Source organism: Rhagoletis pomonella, unplaced genomic scaffold (assembly GCF_013731165.1).
Source record: "Rhagoletis pomonella isolate Grant_MI unplaced genomic scaffold, Rhpom_1.0 Rhpom_scaffold_00001, whole genome shotgun sequence".
In the NCBI taxonomy this organism is placed as follows: Eukaryota; Metazoa; Arthropoda; class Insecta; order Diptera; family Tephritidae; genus Rhagoletis; species Rhagoletis pomonella.
In genome coordinates this window covers 4,633,014-4,654,761 of record NW_023458555.1, presented here as the reverse complement: position 1 = coordinate 4,654,761, position 21,748 = coordinate 4,633,014, and the positions used below count along the sequence as shown (strand labels likewise).

The window sequence follows — 21,748 nt, the reverse complement described above, 5'->3', positions numbered from 1 at the left end:
ATTTTCTTGATACGCGGTTTTGTACTTTAAACGACAAACACATTACCAACTCATATACTAGCCATTCGATTTTGCTACTGGGACATTTCGCAATGCATGTACAAAGGTTGGACCAACAAAATAAGATAGTAGCGGCGGTGGCGGGCTGCTAAGCGTAAAAATGCGAATAAGCGGAGTAAAACGCAGACCATGAAACAAGAAAAACAAATGACGATGTGAAGCAAAATGCCGCAAAATAACAACAAGCTGTGTAGCGTATTCGGCTAAAGTACACATATTTTTCGAATTTCGAATAGGCGGCGCGTACTCACTCATACACATACATACATATATGTAAATACAAACACATACTCATTCACTCTCTCGTTTCTCCTACGCCGATTTAATACAGCGCTAATGCCTCGCACTAATTTCGACGTGGCGTAGTCCGACATACTAGGTACATATGTATGTATGGATATACAGAGGGAGCAGAGCGAGTCTCGACTCAGTGTACATATGTATGTACCTACGAGTATGTGTGTGTGTTTTTGGCTGTTTTGACTTAGCTTCATGCCGGTTATTCGAATCCAACGAAACCGGCTTTCTTGTTACTCGTAAATCATGCTTTTGTCCAGGGGCGCAGTGCATCACTGAATTATTTGGTGGTTCGGCATTTGTTTATCTTTTTGTCTTTGTTGGTGTACTGCAAATGCATTGTACGAGCATGAAGAAGAATGTGTGACAAGACGACAACAACATTATTGGGATCCAACCCAATGTAGACTCAATGGAAATATGTATGTACTCACTCGATGGCAGGAAGAGTGTGTATTTGTGGCGAGTGGCGGCAAAATTTTTCAGCAGCGATCAAAACAAAATGGTAATGACCTGCAATGCCGCATTAGCTTTGGTTTTGGGTGAGGTTGTTGGCTTTATGGGCATAGTATGCACTTTGTTTTTATTGCGCATGAAATGAATGATGCGATAAGTTGGGAGCCTTTACCTGCGGAATAAAAATTGCGATTAACTTCTTACTTAAGAGCAACTCCTTTTGTTTCACTAATTTTTCGTGGTTAGGTTGTAGGCTTCTTCTTCTTCTTTATTGGCGCTGTAACCACATAATCGATTTTGGCCGAGTCGAAAACAGCATGCCAATCGTGTCTCTTCGGTGCCAACTGACGCCAAGTAAAGCCAAGTCCTTCTCCACCTGGTTTTTCCAACGCAAAGGAGGCTTTCCTCTTCCTCTGCTACTAGCATCGCGGCCCATGTTGAATACTTTCAGAGCTGGAGCGTTTCTTTCCAGTCGAATGGCGTAACCTAGCTATCGTAGCCGCTGGATTTTAATTCGCTGCTCTACGTCTATATCGCCGTAAAGCTCGTCGTTAAATAGGTTGCGGTATTCGCCATCGTCAACGGGTAAAGGCCCGTAAATCTCTCTAAGAATCTTCCTCTCGATAACTCCAATAGCCGCGCCATAAACCAGCACAGGCATGATGTTATACTTAGACTTATAGAGTGTGCTCTTTCTACGACGAGAGAGGACTTTACTTCTCAATTGTCTACTCAGTCCAAAGTAGCAATTGTTGGCGAGAGTGTTTCTCCGTTGGTTCAAAAGGCTGACATAAATATTGGTCTTAATGCTGGTTCCCAAATAAACGTAACTCAAACTCGAACTCGTAACTGTCAACAGTGACGTGGGTGCCCAGACGCGTATACTCTCACCGTTTGTTTGATGTCAGGAAGTACTTCATTTCGCAGTGGCTTAGCCAGAGGGGGAGGCGATTGGGGGGAATAATGACAAAATACATTTTTTTTTTTATAAATACTTGAATCTTTAGCCTGTACACACTAGCCCTTTCTTGGTCTGAGATTGCAGAGGTAAAATTCTACTCCCTTCTCTCCCCCGTCCAAAAAAAAAACCGACTTCAGACGGTCTAAAAATACTAGTGTGTCCAGCCCGACAACACAAAAAGTTTTATAAGAGTTTTATAATGGTTTACTTGCGCAATACTGAAGAGCAAATACTCTTTCAGTTGCTCTATGAAATAGTCTATAAAACTCTTATAAGATCAAAGGAGCTCCAACGGGCGGGACTTCGCAGTGTAAAATGCTGATCTATGATTAGTTGTAAATTTACTAACTATAATATTTAAGTGATTTATAAGGCACCTTGAGTAGAGCCTTTGGTACGTCATACGAAACTGAAATATTTTAGGAAATTAAATGTCAATTGATTAATAATTTCAGGACTATGTCTAATTTGTTCGGCATTTTTTCTAAACGTAATTTTAACAACAACCGTAGCTGATTGGTTAAATGTGCGTATTGCCACTTCGTAGGACCTGGTTAGATCCGTGGCCCGAGCAATATCTAAATTAGAAAACATTCAAATCGGTAATCTTCCGTGATGAGCATTGAATAGAGTATTTCGTCACCTGAAATGCAAAAAGACGTAACAACATCGGAAATAAAATGGAAAAAGTCGTGACAAATATTTATTTTTTTTTTTTTTTCGTAAAATGATGTGGGGAGTTGTAATTCGATGAAATCCATCATATAAATCTAAAGTGAATTTTGAATCTTTTATTAGTTATGACTTTTTGCATTTCAACGATGATGTTTGTTACGTCTTTTTGCATTTCAGGTGACGATTTATTCTTTCATTACACAGGCTGAGAAATTTAACTTTATTTTTCTTCTTCCAATAATTATGTTATTTTTTTAGAATTGTTAAAAATTTTAATGAAAAGCCAAAAATTAGGCAAAACTAAAACTAAAATTTTTCTTAAAACCAAACAGAAATAGTTAAAAGTAAGCCTAAAGAGACCAATGCCGTTCTTTTTCTACCGAAAAATGTTACTTTCTCATTACCCTCTTACTAAGGAGAGGGCCATAAAAACTCAAAATTTTTGTAGAAAAGAAAACGCCATAAGTAAATCAAAAAGTCTGATGGAAATTAGAATTTAACGCTAGAATATGCTGCAACATTAAAGAAAATGAAAAACGAATTTTCTCGGAAAATTTGTGTTCATCAATTTTTTATTAACTTTTTTCGTAGCTTACCTACTAGCACCAAAATTTCCCATTCGTTTTTCTGGTTTTCCAAATATTTGATTTTGTCTGTTGTTGTTTTTTTTTTTGTTGAAATAGAAATTTGTTGGGATAGTAAGCAGAGTATTCGTTTTTGCAACGAATTACCGACGATGTTCGGATCGCTATCGCAACTTCCCTGGTTCTAACTTTAGTTAGAAAAAGTGTTATTTTTCGGTTAAAAGGGGAGCAATTAAAATATGTCTGAATTTAAGGGAGCAGTCCGTTTCCTACAAAGGCATCAAAAGTGGTATTCGTCGCATAATTATTTGCGCTGATTCCTGAGTCATCTCGGCTTAGTGTCATTTTTTGTAGGGTTAAACGAGCACTAATACTCATTCATATGAACGTACATACATACATACATACATACATACCTTCATACATATTTGCGTATTTAAGCGTAAACATCGCGAAGCCTAAGCGTAAATAATAAACACAAGAAGCAAAAAGTATTAAAAACAACAATAACAATATCATTATATCAAAACAAATACATACTCAGACATTTACATAGATATGCATGTATGTATGTATGTATGTACATTCATTTTATTACTACATAGATAATGCGCCGCCGCTGCGCCATTTAACTCAAAATGGTGGCGCTGATTGTTTAGAGGGGCCGTCACAGTCGCTATCATTTTGTTGTTGTTGCTGCTGCTGCTGCTGGTGCTGCCATGCTTGATTACTTGTTATTGTCGTTTGCGGGGTACCGACCAATGAAAAGTGGAAATGGCGTCCGACTATAAATTGTTGTTTATTTATTTATGTAAATATTTATGTAAATAAATTTGCATGCATATGTATGTGTATGAACATATCTATGTATGTATGTATCTACGTACAAACATACACTGGCGATCAAAATCGAGTACTGTGTGGTACTACATTTCATTACTTGCAGTAGCACTCAGCAATTCGTCCTTATTGTGCAAAGAATAGAGCCTATTATACAGAAAAGCTAAGCTTAAACCAGAAACAAGCGATTCACAGTAAAAGGTAAGGCGGCTATATTCATTCAGTTTTGAAGTTTTCTGTTTTGAGATTTACTGAAATGCTGAATAAGTTTTTAGAAGATGCTGAGGTTTTCTAATGATAGAAAAAGCATCAACTAAAACCTTAATGCAGCAATCCGAATCGTTTATTCGAACTTTCGGAGTAAGAAATTCACAGCTTTTTTTCGTAATTTTGTACGAAAACAATTGTGTGCCGGAAGCGAGATAAAAGATGTAAAATAAATCTTTCAAATTCCCGAGCACTAGTTTATTAATAAATTGGGTTTGCACTATGCACTTTTTCAATGTAGGTTCTGCAATGCTTCCGCAAGGGCTGCAGTATGTGAATTTCTCGTTTTTCGTTACGAACAAACGAATTACGAATTACGAAAATTCTGGTTCTAGTATAGGAGTGTAAATTTCATGCAAATCGAATGAAATTCAATATATTCACACAAAAGTGTAGAGGGCGTAGGAATGTGCTAATCTTTACTATAAATATTTTATAATTCTCAAATCCGTAGAAAAATTTGAGCACATGTTGAGCTTCAGCGAAATCCGTTCAAGTTTTCTATTGTTTCCAATGCATTTTATGGAGTCGCAACATTGTGCATCGTTATGTTAGCTTTAATGTTCTACATTGTCGGTCAGAAGCACCAATAACCAAAAAGAAATTTTTAAGCAAAAAAACAAATTTAAGAGTACCGTTAATTTCCTCATGATCCGATGATCGGATCTAAACTAAATTAGTATGGGACCACCTTAAAAGAAAAAGAATTATAAAAATCGGTTAACGTGGTCCAAAGTTATGCGATAACATACATAAACAAAAATATTGCGACGAATTGATAAACTCCTCCTTTCTTTGAAGTTGTTTAAAAATATGTATTCAAAGTATACGCTACGTTCGTGGCTATTCGATTTCCATAGATCTAACAATTTCGTAGATTTCACGAAAAATCGGACTACGATGGATTCTGTGATAACCCTGAATATAATTGAAAACGCAATTCAGAAGAGAATAAGGGCAACAAATAAGACTTACACTGGCAACATTAAACTTATAATGAGAGCGAGCATTATCTTCAAGCATTGAATTCTTCGAAAGGCCTGCGGATTTAGTTAGCCCACTTGGATGTTGGTCCAAGTTATTAGAGGGTTTGTTATAGCTGGGCGTAGCAAACTGCAGACTAGTGACTCCTGGAAGAGCATTGTGAACGAAGTAAAGCTTACAGTGAGCAGCGGTAGTACAGCCTGATGATGATGATGAATATGCCAAATATGCCCAATGTCCTTTAAATAGATCACCTACGCATGAATTTTGCAACACGATTACATATGCTGATGATCTTGCCCTAATTGCAACCGGTAAATATGTACCCACAAATCCTGGGAGAACTGTTCATGTTCCGTACATTTTATGTATGCAAGTATGTAGAGGAAAATTGGAGAAAAAGATACTAAAATAGGCTAGGCATAAAATTGAATGAAAAATGCCCAACTAGATTTAAACCAGACTTTAAAGAATAAAAAAATATCTATACATTTCTCTTAAAGCGCATTCCTTCGTGAGCGCTGCGCCACTGCTGTGTTGTTTTTTTTTTTTGAACTCTACACCAGCATTTGTGCACTCTCGTTCTCTCTTTCGCATCTTAACTCATCCGATTCATCTCACTCTCCTTTGTCCTCATCTCGGGTCCTTTGCAGAAATCTCTGCATTTTAACTGTTCTGCTCTGCAGTTGGTTGTCGGCTTTTTTGGCCAGCGAATTGTGGTACGCGCTCAGCCGTACTTTTTATTCTCCTCCACACACTCCCTCTTCTACATAGTCGTATCTATCGGGAAACTATGCGTATTTGGAATTCCAAACGTTACACATTAATTTTGTTGCTGTTGTTGGCACGTAGTTTGCGTTGCTCCGCACCGTTACTGGATAGAGACGACGGTGCGCTGCACTTTGAGCGAAAGAAAATTTGTAAAATATGAAAAAATATGAATGAATTTGTAACGCGTTGTAAAATGTTCGTCGTAATGGTGTTTGTTGTTGCTGATGCTGTCGTTTACTATTCGCACAAGCTGCCGAAACACACACAAACACTTCGCAAGGGGTGTGTATATCATAGTTTAGTGTTTATGTGCGTAGTTGTTTCGCTAGACTTTTGCAAATCCGACCCCCCCCCTCCGCGCGAGCGAAGTGTATTTAATACAATTATTTATTTAAAAAAATTGTAGCAACAACAACTGGGTTTTACAATTTTACAACTGCAGCAGACTTGCTGTTGCGCTTTTTCATCGTCGCTTTTGATTCGGTTAAGGTGAGTGGGGGGGGGAGATGAGGATTCGCAGAGTACATTTGGGGTGACAGCCGCCTCTTTCTGTTCTCGTTCGAGCTTTTGCGCCACTTTTGTTTACATGTCTCGGCCATTCGCCTCAGTTCGTTCGTTCAACTGGCGGTCGGCCGCTCCTTTACAGCAACAGCCAGTAGTCTCGACCACTAAAGTAACCGCGTGCTATGCGCCACGCCCGCCAGAAAATAGGAATGCGGCTGCTTTGCAATTGAGTAAAAAAATTGTATAACAGCAAGAGGCAACAACGGTGTCGAAGGACCAAGAGGATGAGGTATGTATTGGGGTTCGACGTTTTGCAGGTCCCATTGCCCGCCAAATTTACGAGTAGCCGAAAGTTTTAGAACTGGCGCAAAGTAAAAATTTGGGTATTTTGTTAATCCCTTAGGGGTCATTCCAAGATGTCGGACCTGACATTCGTACGACTTTAGAGTTAAATAAATCGTACGAAAATTTAAGTCTCTTTTTCTTTAATTCGTGCTTTTCAAGAACAAAAAGAAGATAATGTACTATATGGAAATACATTTAAACATGGATATGTAAACATAAACGCATATGTGTGAATAGTACACCACATTATGTCCTTTAAGTGCCCCTGCTCTTCAACCGCATAAATGCTAGAAAATAAAATTCCAGTTGCTTTCCGCCAGTGGCGCAGATTGCCAAATCGACGATGTCGATCCTTATCAATTTTAATTGGATTTTGAGTGCAGCAGTAACATACATACATACATACATATGTACTATGTATGCACTTGTAGCTCTACGCGGAACAAAATTGTAAGTGGGTTTGGTTGGCTCATTCAACTTGTGGGGTTATAAATCAAAATTTTATTCGTTTTGCAAATAGCGACCGCGTCATTGTGGCGAGATTTTAAGGACTTACAGTGAAGTATCGTAGATAGACGCAATGCGATAAGTGTATAGAAATTATAGTAAGAGATCAAAAAGGAATCCGCGAAAATTAATGTAATTGGAAACGCTTATGTGGTACTCAAAATTACTACAAAAAAAAATAAAAAAATAAAAATATGTAAGTAAAATACAAGCAGTTATGAACTTAGGTGGTTTTACTTACCAGGTAAATTGTCAGATGCACCTGAACCGTCTGCAATAGAAGAGAAAACCATATTATTAGTTTTGAGCAGAAATACCGCAACTTTGGCTTGTTTAATATAAGTCGTAGCATTTTTTTATTTATTACTATTTTTAAGAAGGAAAATATTTTGTAGATAGATAATATTCTGTTAGTTATAACTGGGTTTACAATTATACAAAATTTAAAATTGTAACTCCCCCATTAGGGATAGGACACGAATGCAATACATATACATCTGTATATAAGTGTGAAATGATATCGACTGCCATAATGATAACGGTAACTGTTTCGATAAATTTCATAGTGCTACAGCATTTTTGGGGCGAAATGAAATCTCCAAATATTTGTGCATTTCCAGATAAAAATTTTTCTTTATGGCTATATTAAGCTTGCAATTCTTTGTCTGAGTGTTGTTAGAATAATCGCAAAAAAGGGGTGAAACTATTAACAGAGCAAAATACCTAGTTAGGCTACATATAGTAAAATTCACAAGGTATAATTTTGTAGAGTATTTTAACCCATTAGCTCGCACACGAAAGGTCCTTTAGACCCATTGTTTGGAGAGTCTGAGTAAAATGGCATTTGTGAGGTCGCTAGGGTTAAAATGTTCTAGAAAATTATTAGCCGGAAAATTTCAATAGGGATATTCTCTGACAAGATCTGTATACAAAGAAAGTGAAATATTAAATATAAAAAAATTGTTATGCTATCTTTTAATAGCATTTACTTTGTGAATGAATACCTAATCAACAATATAGCCTTGTCTACATACTTTTTTAAGTCCATTACCATCAAAGAAGTTATACAAGAATTTTTGGGGAAACATCTTTCTTGTAACTACGATCATTCTGTTTCAAAAATGTGTTCTTGAAAATACAGTATTTGGATCATCATGCGGTTTATTTTGGTAAGAATAGAACGAGCGCTACCATGCAATTACTGCTCCATTTGAAATGAGGTAAAAATAATAATACTCTAATTAAAAAAAAAAATATTTATGTTTAGATACAGAGAAAAAAGTTACCAAGTCTCCAAAGGTAATCTACTAGCTATGTATATGAATCCATTTAATTAGAAAACTCGACTTTACTGAAGTCGTACGAATGCGTACAAGAGGGCACACTTGTGGGGAATCAGCGGGGCGCTCCGGACCATTTCCACTCCAGCGCTTAACGCTATGCTTAGAGTCGTAAATAATGCGGGAAAGGCTGCTGCAGTGTGCTCCGCTATCAGACTGGTTTCTGCTTTAATTTAAAGATGAATATTTGGAAATCACAGCTCTCCAAAAGGTTGAATGGGAAAGTGGCAGTCTCTGGTGGCACAAATAGTACGTATGGATCAAAGTTAAATATTCGAGTTGGAAGATTGGAATTCCAGGGAAAAAAGCGGTTCAAGTATATATATATGTATATCGATAGCAAAATCATATATGTATGTATAAGGAAAACATGGCTTACCCGGCATTAAAACAGAAATTGCGGGTAAGCATAACTAAAAAAAAAAACCTCTACATGTAGTATGATATATCTAAGCATGTATGTATGTATGTACTTGTTTATTTAAAAAATAAATTTATGTACCATTTCAGATCTAACAGCAACGTCTACAACCCGAACCCTTTGAAATAATTAAAAGTGGCAGCGCAAAAGTAAACGAAAAAAAAAATGAAAAATTGATTAATGATAAATAAAACAGCCAGCAGGAAATGAGTATACAGTTTTTAAAGAAATGAAAATGTTTGTTGTGAGAAAATTTCAAATTCTAATTCCGATATGGGAATGACAGAGTCAGTCAACCCCTAAGAGGTGTTTTGAATAAAACGATTTTCTTGTAACATTCTTGAACGGAAACATGCTCCCCTCTGTTGGCTGTTGCAAACTCTTTCCGACAACCGTTCAAATTCCAATTTGTCTGCAGAAAAACGTGTTTTCTTTGCAGCAGACGCTTCAATTTCCCGTCTGCTGTGAAACGAAAAACGAAAAAAAAATACTTCCATACGCACTTTTCCGAACCGCCACGCTGCCGACGACAGCTGCGATGAGTAACGAAGGGTGGTACTGCGCCTAAAAGCCTACCACGCACAGTGCTCAAACTCGTAAATGTAAAATAAAGTGCAACAACCCTTGAACAATAAAAAGTTTGTGTTACAAGCGCGAAAGCCAGACATGCGGCCAGCTGAATGGCATGAGGAAAAGTAGAGATGGAGTGCGTCTGGTATTCGATAGAAAAAGCGATGCGTCAGACAGATGGACAAGCCGTGTAAAGCCGTGTTTTTTCCTTATTTCCGCAATGTACATAGTAGTTGTAACAAAGCCATGCGTACAAAGCGGCTACAGCAGCAGACCCCTCTACACTGCAAAAAAAAAAAATAAGCTACAACCACAAGATGCAGCTTTGAGCAGAGAAAAAAAATGTTTATGAGCCACTCTGTACAACAACTAGAACGCCGACAAATGTGGGCATCCCTTGTTTATAAATTGTGTGCGTGATGGTGTTTGTGTGCATGTATGTACGCGTTTACAAGCCCACTATTAGCCGAACACGCTTTTGGTGTACGGCAATTCGTGCGTGCGTATCCGTACATGCATCTCCATTTGTAGTACACAATAATACATCCTCCACTTTGTGAATCAGATTCGCCATTCATGCCACTAGTCGGTCTTCCATGCCACATAACCTCACCTCTCTTGCCTGTCTGCACCAGCCTAATTGCCGCAGCTGCATCCGCGTATGTTAGCTTGCGCTTCAGTTTGCGGCTACGTCAGCGCCGTCTGGTGACCTGAATTTTGAACCGTTTGCCACCCCATGTCGGCTGAACGCACACCCCCACGCTTCCTAGTTGGGATACTTTTGCACATAGCAAGTCTTCAGAGCTTATCTCGAAAAGTGCGTACTTTGCAGTGCGTGTACTTCAGACACACGTCGGCACACGCACTAACACACACAATCGCATTAGCCACTTGTGTGCGTGTCTACATTCGAGGGGGTTCAGCGTACTCGAAAGCTTATTCTAATAACGGCAATGCGCGCTTTCGAACTTAGTCCGAATCGCAGCCAATTTCTCGTTCTGACTTCCTAGCTTGGTGTCTCGGAAAATTCCCACTTTGTGCGTAGACGAGCAGACATTGGGTTTATGAACTAAACCATGCCGTGTGTAACCAACTTCTGCGTTGATACTCATCGCTCTCTACCCAGCTGCTCAATACGGTGTATGTACATACTTATATAACTAGGTACATATGAAAGTTCTATAAGGGTAGCAGTTAGTTTGTAGAAATTAGGTTGAGGAGTATCTTGAGTGGCGTTCATTGTCTGAGTTGGCGTCGGACGGCACATTTTCTCAAGTGATTTTGTCGCTATAAATTGTACTTTAATGTGCAATTTGTTGATTGTCCGTTGTGGCCTGTGATTACGCGTTTATACAAATTGTGGCACAGCTTTGTATAACATACTTTTGTATATATATTTTTTTTTTATAGACCAAAAGGTTAAAAGACAAAGCCATTGGCTACCTTGCTTCTTAAGAGACGCAATTGGTTCTTATACAAAGCAGCTCAAGTATGATGCGGAGGCTGTACTTTTTTTTTGTCATTGACAAGAGAGAGCTATTCAAGTTGATGACTCCAACTCGATTATAACGTAATCATTATAAGGCTAGTAACCTTTAAGTATTAAGTTAGTAACCTTTGCTTTTAGGAAAAATTGTAGACCAGACCCCAGAACATGCTGTGGGGAGGAGGATAGCTCAGACGACACCATTAACCAAATGCGATTTGAAAAGGCATTCGATAAAGTTGTCTGTGTCGCCCCGCCGATCAGGCAGCGTTATTATTTAGCAAGTCTGGTTACTAAATCTAAGCTAGTAAAGAAATGCAAAAGTGCATTAAACTCTAGTCTAAAAATGGCAATTTTATATGGGTTCTCGCGCAGAAAAAGATCGAAGGCAATGATAAAAGAGATGAACTGGTGAAGGTTGGAGCCTGGATTGGACGATTCTGATATGACAATATGCCGTATAAAGAATCCAAAAATAAAGTAAGCAGCTTTTCTGTCTGCTTACTAATTCAGTATGGCAAGATATCACGAAAATTCTGACCTGGCTGTTATTTAAGTAACGAAGACTGCAGAAAACCTTAACAGATAAAGGTCAAAAGAAAGACAGCTAGTGCATCTGTGATGACCTACAATGTAGATATATGCGCAGTCAGCAAATTCATTAGGGAGTCAGGATAGTTTCATAAAGCAATCTTAGCCACATTGCGCTAATTGTATTACAGATAGTAGTTACTAGGAAGCAAATAATATGACTGCTCGACCACAGGGTAATTACATAGGAAAGTAATGAAGAATTAAGGGTGGATATCCTGCCAAAAGTTAAGGATAATGTATGTAATTTGTGTGCACTTGTTCTACAAGATCTTTGCCATGTTAGAATATTAGATACATAACTTTAGAAACATTAAGATAAAATTATTAAATACCCAAATATTTGCACTTAATTGCATATGGAACGAATATGTCAGGTTACCTGACAGACAGTGACAAAATCAATTCAAACAGCCATAACAGGAGGGAAATCCACGGATTCGGCCCTACAGTATCTGGTTAGTATGATCGAAAGTGCCTTCGAGGTCAAGGAGATCGCTCTGTGTACTCGAGGGGGCTTTCGACAATACTGCCTATGGATTTATCTCAAGGTCAGTGGCCTAGACTCTACTACATCGTCCTTAGGCAATACTCGAATGAAAATCAGAGCCGCGTGAGGCTGCTCAAAGCGAGGTGTCCTTGCTCCCTTTCTTCGGTCACTTATTGTGGACTACCTCTTAATCAGACTACATGCGTGAGGTTAAGATTTTGTGGGATGCGCAGATGACTTGGCAATTATAGTTACGGGAAAATTCGGCAGTACTGTCTTTGACGTTACTTGTGAAGCTCTTCGCGCGGTCTCAAACTGGTGTGCCAATGAGGGCCTCAGCATAAATTCTCGGAAGGCTATTCTGGTACCGTTTACAACAAGGTATAAACCAAAGTTGGTTCGGTTACTCTTCTCTTCTGGGGGTCTATCTGGGCATTACGCTATATAAGAGACTTAATTGGAGCACTCATCTTGAGGGAACGGTTGCCAAAACCATACGGGTCATCTGAGCCTGCAGAAGACTTTTTGGTAGAAAGTAGGGATTGAGTTAAATGCCGATAGAGTGGCTCTACCGTATGATCGTCCGTCCGATTGTGTCCTATGCATCCATAGCATGGTGGCAGAAGACACTGCAAAAACTGACATACTCCGCCCTAACCAACTGCAAATATTGGCATGTCTATCCTTCACTGGATCTATAAGAACGTGTTCACAAGTTCCAAGTGATAATATCCGATCGTGAAGATTGGGCAACTGACGGTTAAACAATGGCGGACAGAGCAAGTGCAGGTATCTTTGGACCTAGCATCAAACTTGCAATTCCCATGGGCAAATGGTCAACGGTGTTTTAGGCTGAAATAGTCGCAATTTCAAACCCCGCTAAACTAAACCTTGAAAAGGGTTTAAAGGGCGCATTTCAAGTTATCTTTTCAGATATCGAAGCAGCCATCCGGGCCCTTTCAAACAGGGCTATCAAGTCCAAGCTGGTTAGAGACTATTTCGATACGCAGCTAAAAACAGGGAAACACTGTGCTGGGTACCAGGTCATTGTGGAATCGAAGGCAACGAGATCGACGACGAGTTGGCACGAGAAGAATCGCTAACTGCCTTTTCGAGACTTGAACCATTCTGTGGTCTCAGTTGGTTATCTTCGAGAGCCATAATTACTGAGTGGGCAAGTACTGGGGAGCGGTGGAGGGCCTTAGACAGGTCCGGCTCTTCGGCTGTCATTTCAACAAAAAGGACGATCACAGAGTCGGAATTCCAGCTCTGCTTCGAGTGATGAAACTTCGGAGCATATTCTCTGCCACTGTCCGGCTTTGGCCAGACAAAGACTGATTTATTTTAAATCTTTAACGGTCGAACCCTTTGCTATAGAGAATTCGTCTACCAAGGTCCTTTCGGCATTCATTAGTAAATTCGAAGGTATCTTGGCGACATTGGGTTAGGGACTCCTTTGAAGAGATTCAAAACCCGTAAAATTAACTAACCATAGCCATAAGAAACGATGTAAAAATAATCTATTGCACACTCTCCGAACAGAAACGTGAAAGCGGAAAGGTAATTTATAAACGATGACTGCATCGTTCACACGCAACATCTTTATCGGTGTAAAATTCGCTAGAAAAATTAACACTCAACTTCCGCTTAAAAAAACATACACAGCGAACCATAACGCCGCCTATGATCATAACATAGAAAGTGTAAGCGTTCTAAGTAGGCAGGTAAGTGAATTAATAAAAATAAATGAGTGAGCAAGTAAACAATGCGAGTTAAGAGCAAATGAGCAAGTAACTAAGTGAGCGACCAACGAAACGCTTAGCGTCTAAATGACGGCAAAATGTGTCAATGAAAGGACACGCTGGCATTAGTCAAAAACCTAACAATAACAACGTCTACGCCATATTACAATCATAAAGTAGCTGTTAGACGCGGCAAGTGAAAGTCCTTTTGAAATGTCTGTCACTCTCAAGAATTTCCAAAAGTGATTGCAGGTGCAGTTACTACTTTTCCATAAATCCATTTTCAACAGTGTTACCCGACATTTCTAGTCTTTTAACAAAACTACTGACCTGCAATTTTTTTTTTGATTGTGTGCTGAAATACTTACAAAACAGCCACAAAACTTCTAATGCAACATTTAAATAGTTCATTTTTTATTCATATGTGATGCCAAATTTTTATAAATTTTATACAAATTCACCAAAAATCACGTCACCCGGCAACACTCTATTGTTTGGACAGCACTTGCAGCCAAATTGAAAATTGCAAGTGCAGCACGAGCTAGTTGAAATCATTTCTCGAAATCGAAATGATTTCTGCAAATCTACAAAAGTACTTTCTGGCTGCTTACGCGGAAACCGTAGACTTTCGATTTCACATTTTGACAGCAAAATGCGTTGGAAAAGCGCTTGTATTGCCACGTCTAACAGCACTTATAAATTTAACGTATTTCAGTTGTGTGCGGCACTGACGGTTAACAGCCAAGCGACGGAAATGTTAAATTGTGTCACATTTGTCAATGCCGAAACGACAGAATGGTACAGCTGCGCTCGAGTAAAAGTAGATTGAGGAAAATTTCGAATGAAAAATTATGGCTCAAGAATTAAAGTGGTCAATGGCGTTGAGTGTGCATGTAGGCATGTATATATGTATATATGTATGTATGTGTATGTGCATACGAATTGAGTTTTGTGGAGCGAGAACAACATTTTATAGCCTTGGAAAAAGCATGCGCCAAAATTTAAGAAAAACAAAATATTCTTAGCGCGCTTACAAATGCTTAAGTATATCTGTATGTACATATGTATGTATGTTTGTACGTAAATAGCTTAGCTTGTTTGTTTGTGGTGACGGCAAGTGGTAATAAAACTATTTCCGGCTCATAAATTTCCAAACAAAGTTCCCCCTTTCGTACTGGTAAAGCGACAACAACAATAATAACAATAAGCAACGTTCGAAAGGAATCATTAAAATAGCTAAGGTTGTAATTAAGTGCTTACCCACCATTATATTACATACATACCTATAATCATAATTTCATTAATGCATTTATAACTATGAACACCAAAGTGCGATCCTCTAACCAAAATGTTCAACGTTTTTTCTAAGCCAGTGCAAAAGCCAACCAAACCACCCACCGAATGTCCAAACGCTAGTTTCCACACGTAGTATTCAAACCCTAAAAGCATTTTGCTCCATCTCATTAAAACGCATGCTTAAAGCGTAGACAGACGGCAGCGTTGATCCGGATTAAATCGGGAATTAACTGAAGTTGATCCGGATTAAGTCCGAGTTAATGCAGATCAACGCTGCCGTCTGTTTAATCTTTTACATACGACTTATGCCGGACTTGTCACTTTTTGCAGGGTACATTGACTCAAACATTAAAATGTATAAAAAAAAATGCAATAAAAACTTCCTTACGATCCGTTTTATTACGCATTTATTGATTTCTTCGAGTTTTTCCCAGGCATACATACTTACATACATATGTATGTATATTAGGGCTGGAGTTTCTTTCTATGACTATGACTAAAAAATCTGAGTATCTCTAAAACCAAAAAGAACGGATACAACTCGATATCCAGATAAGAAAATACACGATAATAACCGCATATGACGATTTTCGAATCTAAAAATAACAATAAAGTAAAGTTAGTGTCTGAGAATTCCTGAAACGGAACACTTTTTTACGCCTACGAAAAATGCGGAGTTAAAGGAGTTAAATGAGAATCCGAAATTTGTTTTTTCAGAATATACACACAACATTTTTAATAAGTATAAGAAATTAAAAAAGTGTTTTTTAGCGGTTGAAATCATTGAAAAAAAACTTAATATATATATATAAATATGTTTATAAAAAATATGTAAAAAACTTTATTAAGTTATCAAGCTCAATAAAATTTGTTAAATTGTTGAATATAAATTTTTTCGCATTAAAAATTTTTTTTTTCATAAAGTTCATTAATTTTTGAGGAGACCACTAAATTTCCAAGACATTTGATAAAATAATTTGTCGTAAAAAATTTTCAAAGAAATCGTTATCTATTTTTTTTTTTAAAGCGGCAAAATATTGATAAGTTTCACAGCCTTGTGCATTCATTTTGAGAATAATTCTACGAATCCAATGAAAAACTGCTTAGATAGCCGGAAAGCCAGATAACCAAATGAACGGATATCAACCCTAAATCCGATGCTGCCAGCCCTAGTAGTGTGTACATATGTATGCACTTCAGTGAGTGAATTGTGAAATGACATATATGTAAGTTTGTATGTATGTATGTACAATCAAGGAGTTTACTGATATCTCATTGTCGGTTATTCGCCGTGCTTGAGATATTTATGCGCTGGCTATATGTTTTCTGGGAGCGTGTGAAAGCGGTGATATATACAGAGTTTATCAAAATTCCACGGATACGCAGTTGAACACGCGGCCCATACCACTGCCAGAAAATCCCAACCCTTCTCGTGTGTAAACACTGGAAAATATGTATGTACATAAAAATCTTGAATTTTGAAGGTTTTACAATACACATTTAGTGGTTTTCAATTCGGATTTTATACGTACAAACATACATAAGTACATATATATGTATGTATGTATGTACAAATGTATAGCTTGCCCCCCGTCAGTTGTTTGGCTTTTCGCCTCTGTTCGATGGGTTGACCGATTTATTGTTTGCTGTTCCCCGTTTTGTGGTCATTATTGAGCTTATGCGGCCCCAGGTCAATGGTTCAAGTACAAGTCAAGCGGTTGCATAAACATGGGAATACATATATATATATGAGTACAAACATACATAAATATAGGTATAGTACATATGGACTGTATGTATTTATAAACGCGGCTCGTATGTAGGGATGGGGTTTGTACTTCTGATTGTTGTGAAAAATTTGTGATTTTAGCTTTGGAATATTTGTACGCACGAAAATAAAAGATAAGGAGCTTTGAAATAAAGTAAGATAATCGGAACCATTATGGTTTCATCAAAAAATAGCCCTCAGCCCAGATATGCTGACCACTGTATTTTTGCGAGGGCTATTTATTGATGAAAAAATTACATCGACATCGACATCGAAAAGAAGAACAGAGCCGAACAGTTTCGTCCCTGAACTTTTGTGGTACTGATAGAACTGCCAAAAATCAAAATTTCTCCCAGAGAAAGAGAGAAAACCCAAAAAGTAGAGGAACACCTTTCTTTCAATTTATTTGATAACTCGAAAAAACAGCTGATGGTTTGACACTTTATCAGAATTTTTGCGAGTAAAACCTTACAACTTCTGACAAAGACAAACCCGATTTATTCTCTCTTCTCTCTCGAATAAGGGAATGGTCTCTCTGGAAAAACTGGCAAAAACTTCAAATTTCTTGCACAACTAATGAGAGTGCACTTAGAAAAGAGTTAAGTTACCTACGTGAACTAAATATTTACAATTCTCTGAACAATCGAGTTGAACACGTAGGTTTAAAATTTTGTGTTGAGAAAAGTATATGTATGTATTTAGTTGACATAACTGTTAAATTTTTGGCAAATTATATGTACAGAAAATGGATTTTCGAGAACCTATTTGTCTTCGATTTTGCTCAGGCCTACCGATAAATAAAGAAATATTTGTCAATTCTGGCAGACCATATCCTTTTCATTGATCAACTGGTCAGATAGAGTCAAAATCAAATATGAATACTTTTAATTAAGTCTTATAAATTTTTTTGAAAGTTGCATGTCCTCCGAATGATAAGCAGTTTGCTCGTAGCTAACAACATTCACAGCAGTAAAATAGCCTTCCTATGGGAGGCGGACAGGACGATCTCATGAATGTCTCTTTAAAGTAGCCGAAACTGGTTTCTAAAACGATGCGCTGACGACGATAAACCATAAATAATATGTTTATTTTGAACAAATAAATCACCCCTAAATCGAAAAAAAACAACAACAACAACAACGAAATATAATAAAGCAAAAAGTCTACTTCAAGGAAAATACTATGTACAAAGAAATCCTGCTGCCGACAGCCATAATATTTGCTGGCATTTGCCAAGGAGCCAGCGAACAAAACGAAAAATGAACAATTCGAAGACATGAAGCATCAAGTGAAGAAGCAAGGACTAAAGACCGACCCAAAACGCTATTAAGGAAGGAAATGCAGAGGATATTCGACGGACGCAGAGCGAAGTCGTATAGTTATAGGAAAATGGCTTGCATTTAGTTCGAATTGTGTTTACTTTTTATATTGGACCACTCGAGCGGAATTCAGAAAAGTTGCAGAGCTGCTGCTGCGAAAAAAAAATTCGAAGTACGAACGATGATGGTATCGAAGCAATAATGAGCAATGCGACGCAAGAATAAATAACAAGCGAAACAAATTAGAATGTAATAAGCGGGTTTGCAGTGAGTTCAACCAAAAAGGTGTGCCGAGGGGTAATAAAAAAATAGTAAGCGATGAAAACAAACTGCGACGCGACGGCCTTTTTATGCCTAAAGAAAGGCGCAAGCTAGACAGACGGCTTGGCGCGGTAGAATGCGCGAGCTGCAGCGGGACAAGGAGGCAAACAAAATGAGTTCGCAGACAGATATCAAAAAAAAAATAATAATAATGGAAGAAATAAACGAGAACTGAAAACTTTGCTGCTACGCACATGCAAGGAGCACAAACTAGTAAGTATGTATGTATGTACGATATGCATTGCGATTGAGTGTTTGTTTGTTGATCGAGAGGAGGGGTATGTCTGAGAATGCCAAAAGCTCATGTAGTCGCTAGACATTATCCCAAATGTGCAGGATTGAGTAAAGAAAGGATGTTCTAGTTGAAAATTGCAGCGGGCAAATTAGACTGGATCGACAAAAAGTTTGTAGTTATTTCTGCTTGTGTAGAAAAGCCTACATGAGAAAAATTTTCGTCCTTAATACGTCTTAGAAGCGGACGAAGGGAGAGAAAGAGAGCGACTTTACTATCAATCAAAAACTATTATATTAAGATACAAATTTTTCGAGTCATCTATAATCATTATTCAAGGATCTATATTATAAAAGTCCTTTGATAATTATCATTATTGAGATAACTATTTTTAAGTGTTCAAAGACTTTTATTTTGAGACTTATATTATAAAAGTCGTTTCATTATAGTTATGGGACTATTTTGGGAGTAGTTTGGGACCAGCGCCAAGCGGCTCAGTTAGCACCAGCATCTCTATTCTTCTTCGTATTTATTGACGCTGTAACCGCCTTAATGATTTGGACCAAGTTCAATAGGGCACACCAGAGGAAACTGATGCCAATTGGAAGTGCCAAGTAAAGCCAGGTCTTTCTCCACCCAGTCTTTCAAATGCAGTGAAAGCCTTCTTCTTTCTCTGTTACCATCATCGTGTTTAATAATTACAGAGCTGAAGCGTCGGTGTCCTTTCCTACGATATAGTCAAGCCAGCGGAGCCGATCTATTTTAATTCGCTCTTACAGTTCATCGTTAAATCGTTTTCGCCGGAGACTCTTCGACTTTCGACTTTCGCCATCGCCAACGCGCAATCGTAGCCCATGTTCTTACCGCTGATGTCGATTGTACACTCCTGTAAAAAGATGTGCCCGAGCGTTTAAATTCTGCGGCTCTTATTATTATTATCTTCTCCAACAGCAGATTAAAGAAATTACATGAAAGGGACACCTCGTTTCGTATCAAACGGCTCGCAGAGGTCTTTCCCAATACTAACGCAGATGGTGGAATTGCTCAACGTCATTGTACGTAGCCGTATTAGTTTCGCGGGGATAACAAATTTAGACATCGTGGCATTAAGACAACTTAATTTCGTGCCGTGTAAAGCCTATTCTCGCTAGTCTTTTCCACGATTTGATGTATGCTGAATACCTGGTACATATACGGTCTAAAGCCACAAGGGAAAAGGCTGATCCCGCGGTAGTTGGCGCGTATGACGAAGTCGCCTTTCCTGCGGATTAGGCAGAGCACACTTAATTTCTAGTCGTCGCGAATGCGAGTTGATGCATGCATCTAATAATTGAATACATGTTTTTGTAGCTAAATTAAATGAATTGCCGATTCTATTTTCAACACTTGGCCACACTTAATTTTAATTATTATGAGATTCTCGGAAACCACTAAAAAGCCATTAAAAAATTCAACTAAAAGGCTTATGAAACAAAACTGTACATACTAATATTGGAAAATTAATGAAATCCGACATATGCACGTCTTTTTTTCTGAAGGTAGTGAAAACACGCTGTTATCAAAAATTACATGCATAAAATTGAACTAAGCCCTAAAAATGTGTGCATATGCTTATTCAAATTCTTCTCATTACGTATTGCCATGGAGTGGAGATACATACATACTTAAAAGATCGTAAAATTTTCAAATTAAAAACATTTGTATACAATTCAATGTGCATTTGTGCTAACATACACACATACATACTTATTTATGAATTTTAAGGGAAGAAAAACTTTTACGACAATTTTATGAACCATGAAAACGTGGCAAAATGAAATGGAGAAAGAAAAATGTATATATTTAAGTGCGTACGTCCTCAAATCGGCCCGAGTGAATGCGTTAATAGTGAATTGGAGTGAAGAATTAAGTGCATTCACAAGTGTCTCCGCTGCCGCCAGTTTTGTTTTGTTTGAGTGCCAGTATTTTACTGCGCGGTTTTTAGTTTTTTCTTATTTTTCACCTTTATATTCTTGTTTTTATGCCCAATTGGCGGTAAACAGTTGATAATGAGTATGAAATTTATAGTCTGTCGACATGTGACTTTATGCAGAGATAATTTCATTGAAAATTTTGTTTTTAGGGAGCAACACATGCGTTAATTTTCGATTTGGAAATTTTCAATAAAATTTTGCAAGTAATGCAATATTTACTTAGAGCCTGGGCAAGTGCATAAGAACCTAGATAAGTTATATACATATGTAGTATGGCAAAATTTCTCAGCGCTTTTGATCAATTCACCTTGGCTCAGAAGCTTCTAGATGGCATAATTTAGGAAAAAGCTTGGACCAATTTTAAAAAGCGATTGGAGTTACCTATAAATTAATACATATGCATAACCAATTCCATCAAGAAACATTTAATTTGGGTTATGTTAGGTTAGGTTAGACAGTAAGTGGTGATAGCTCCTAAAGCTTGTATGTAGTTATGTATTCTCTTTTCACTGCAAAGCGTTTTCTGTCATAATTTTTCTCTAAGTTATTTCGTAACCCGTTGTTAAGTTTCTAGCCCTGATGGCCCAATATTACCATGGTGGACGAATTTCTGAAACTAAGTGGTTCGACTGTGGAAGAGCTAAAGTATAGCAGACAGCTAAATCCTGGCCAATTTGACGGGTCCGCAAAATGGTTCGCGCCCCACAAGGACAGTAGATGCGCCATTCTTCCGCAGGTCGTCGGCGACTTCGTTATCTTCAACCCCGTTGTATGTATCTTTGTACTTCCTGTACAAAATTGTTGAGTCTAACCAAGGAGCGACTCTCAGCCCGCGGTTAAAACCCGATATGGAAATGTATTGCAACGATTTTGGCGAACAGACTATGGCACGGCAAAGCCATTCTATTAATTTGAGTTCGATCACAAAGTCTTCGATTGGCCCGCAAG

The 21,748-nt window shown here is 38.0% G+C and overlaps 1 protein-coding gene across 1 annotated transcript in view; it reads right to left on the bottom strand.

The window, feature by feature from the left end:
- The window catches only part of LOC118750335 (mucin-5AC-like), a 225,203-nt gene that overhangs the window by 182,018 nt on the left and 21,437 nt on the right, over positions 1-21,748 (bottom strand). Inside the window, exon 3 of the mRNA XM_036485055.1 lies at positions 7,493-7,522. The gene's annotated coding sequence lies outside the window, so the exon portion shown is untranslated. The remainder of the gene's footprint in view (positions 1-7,492; positions 7,523-21,748) is intronic.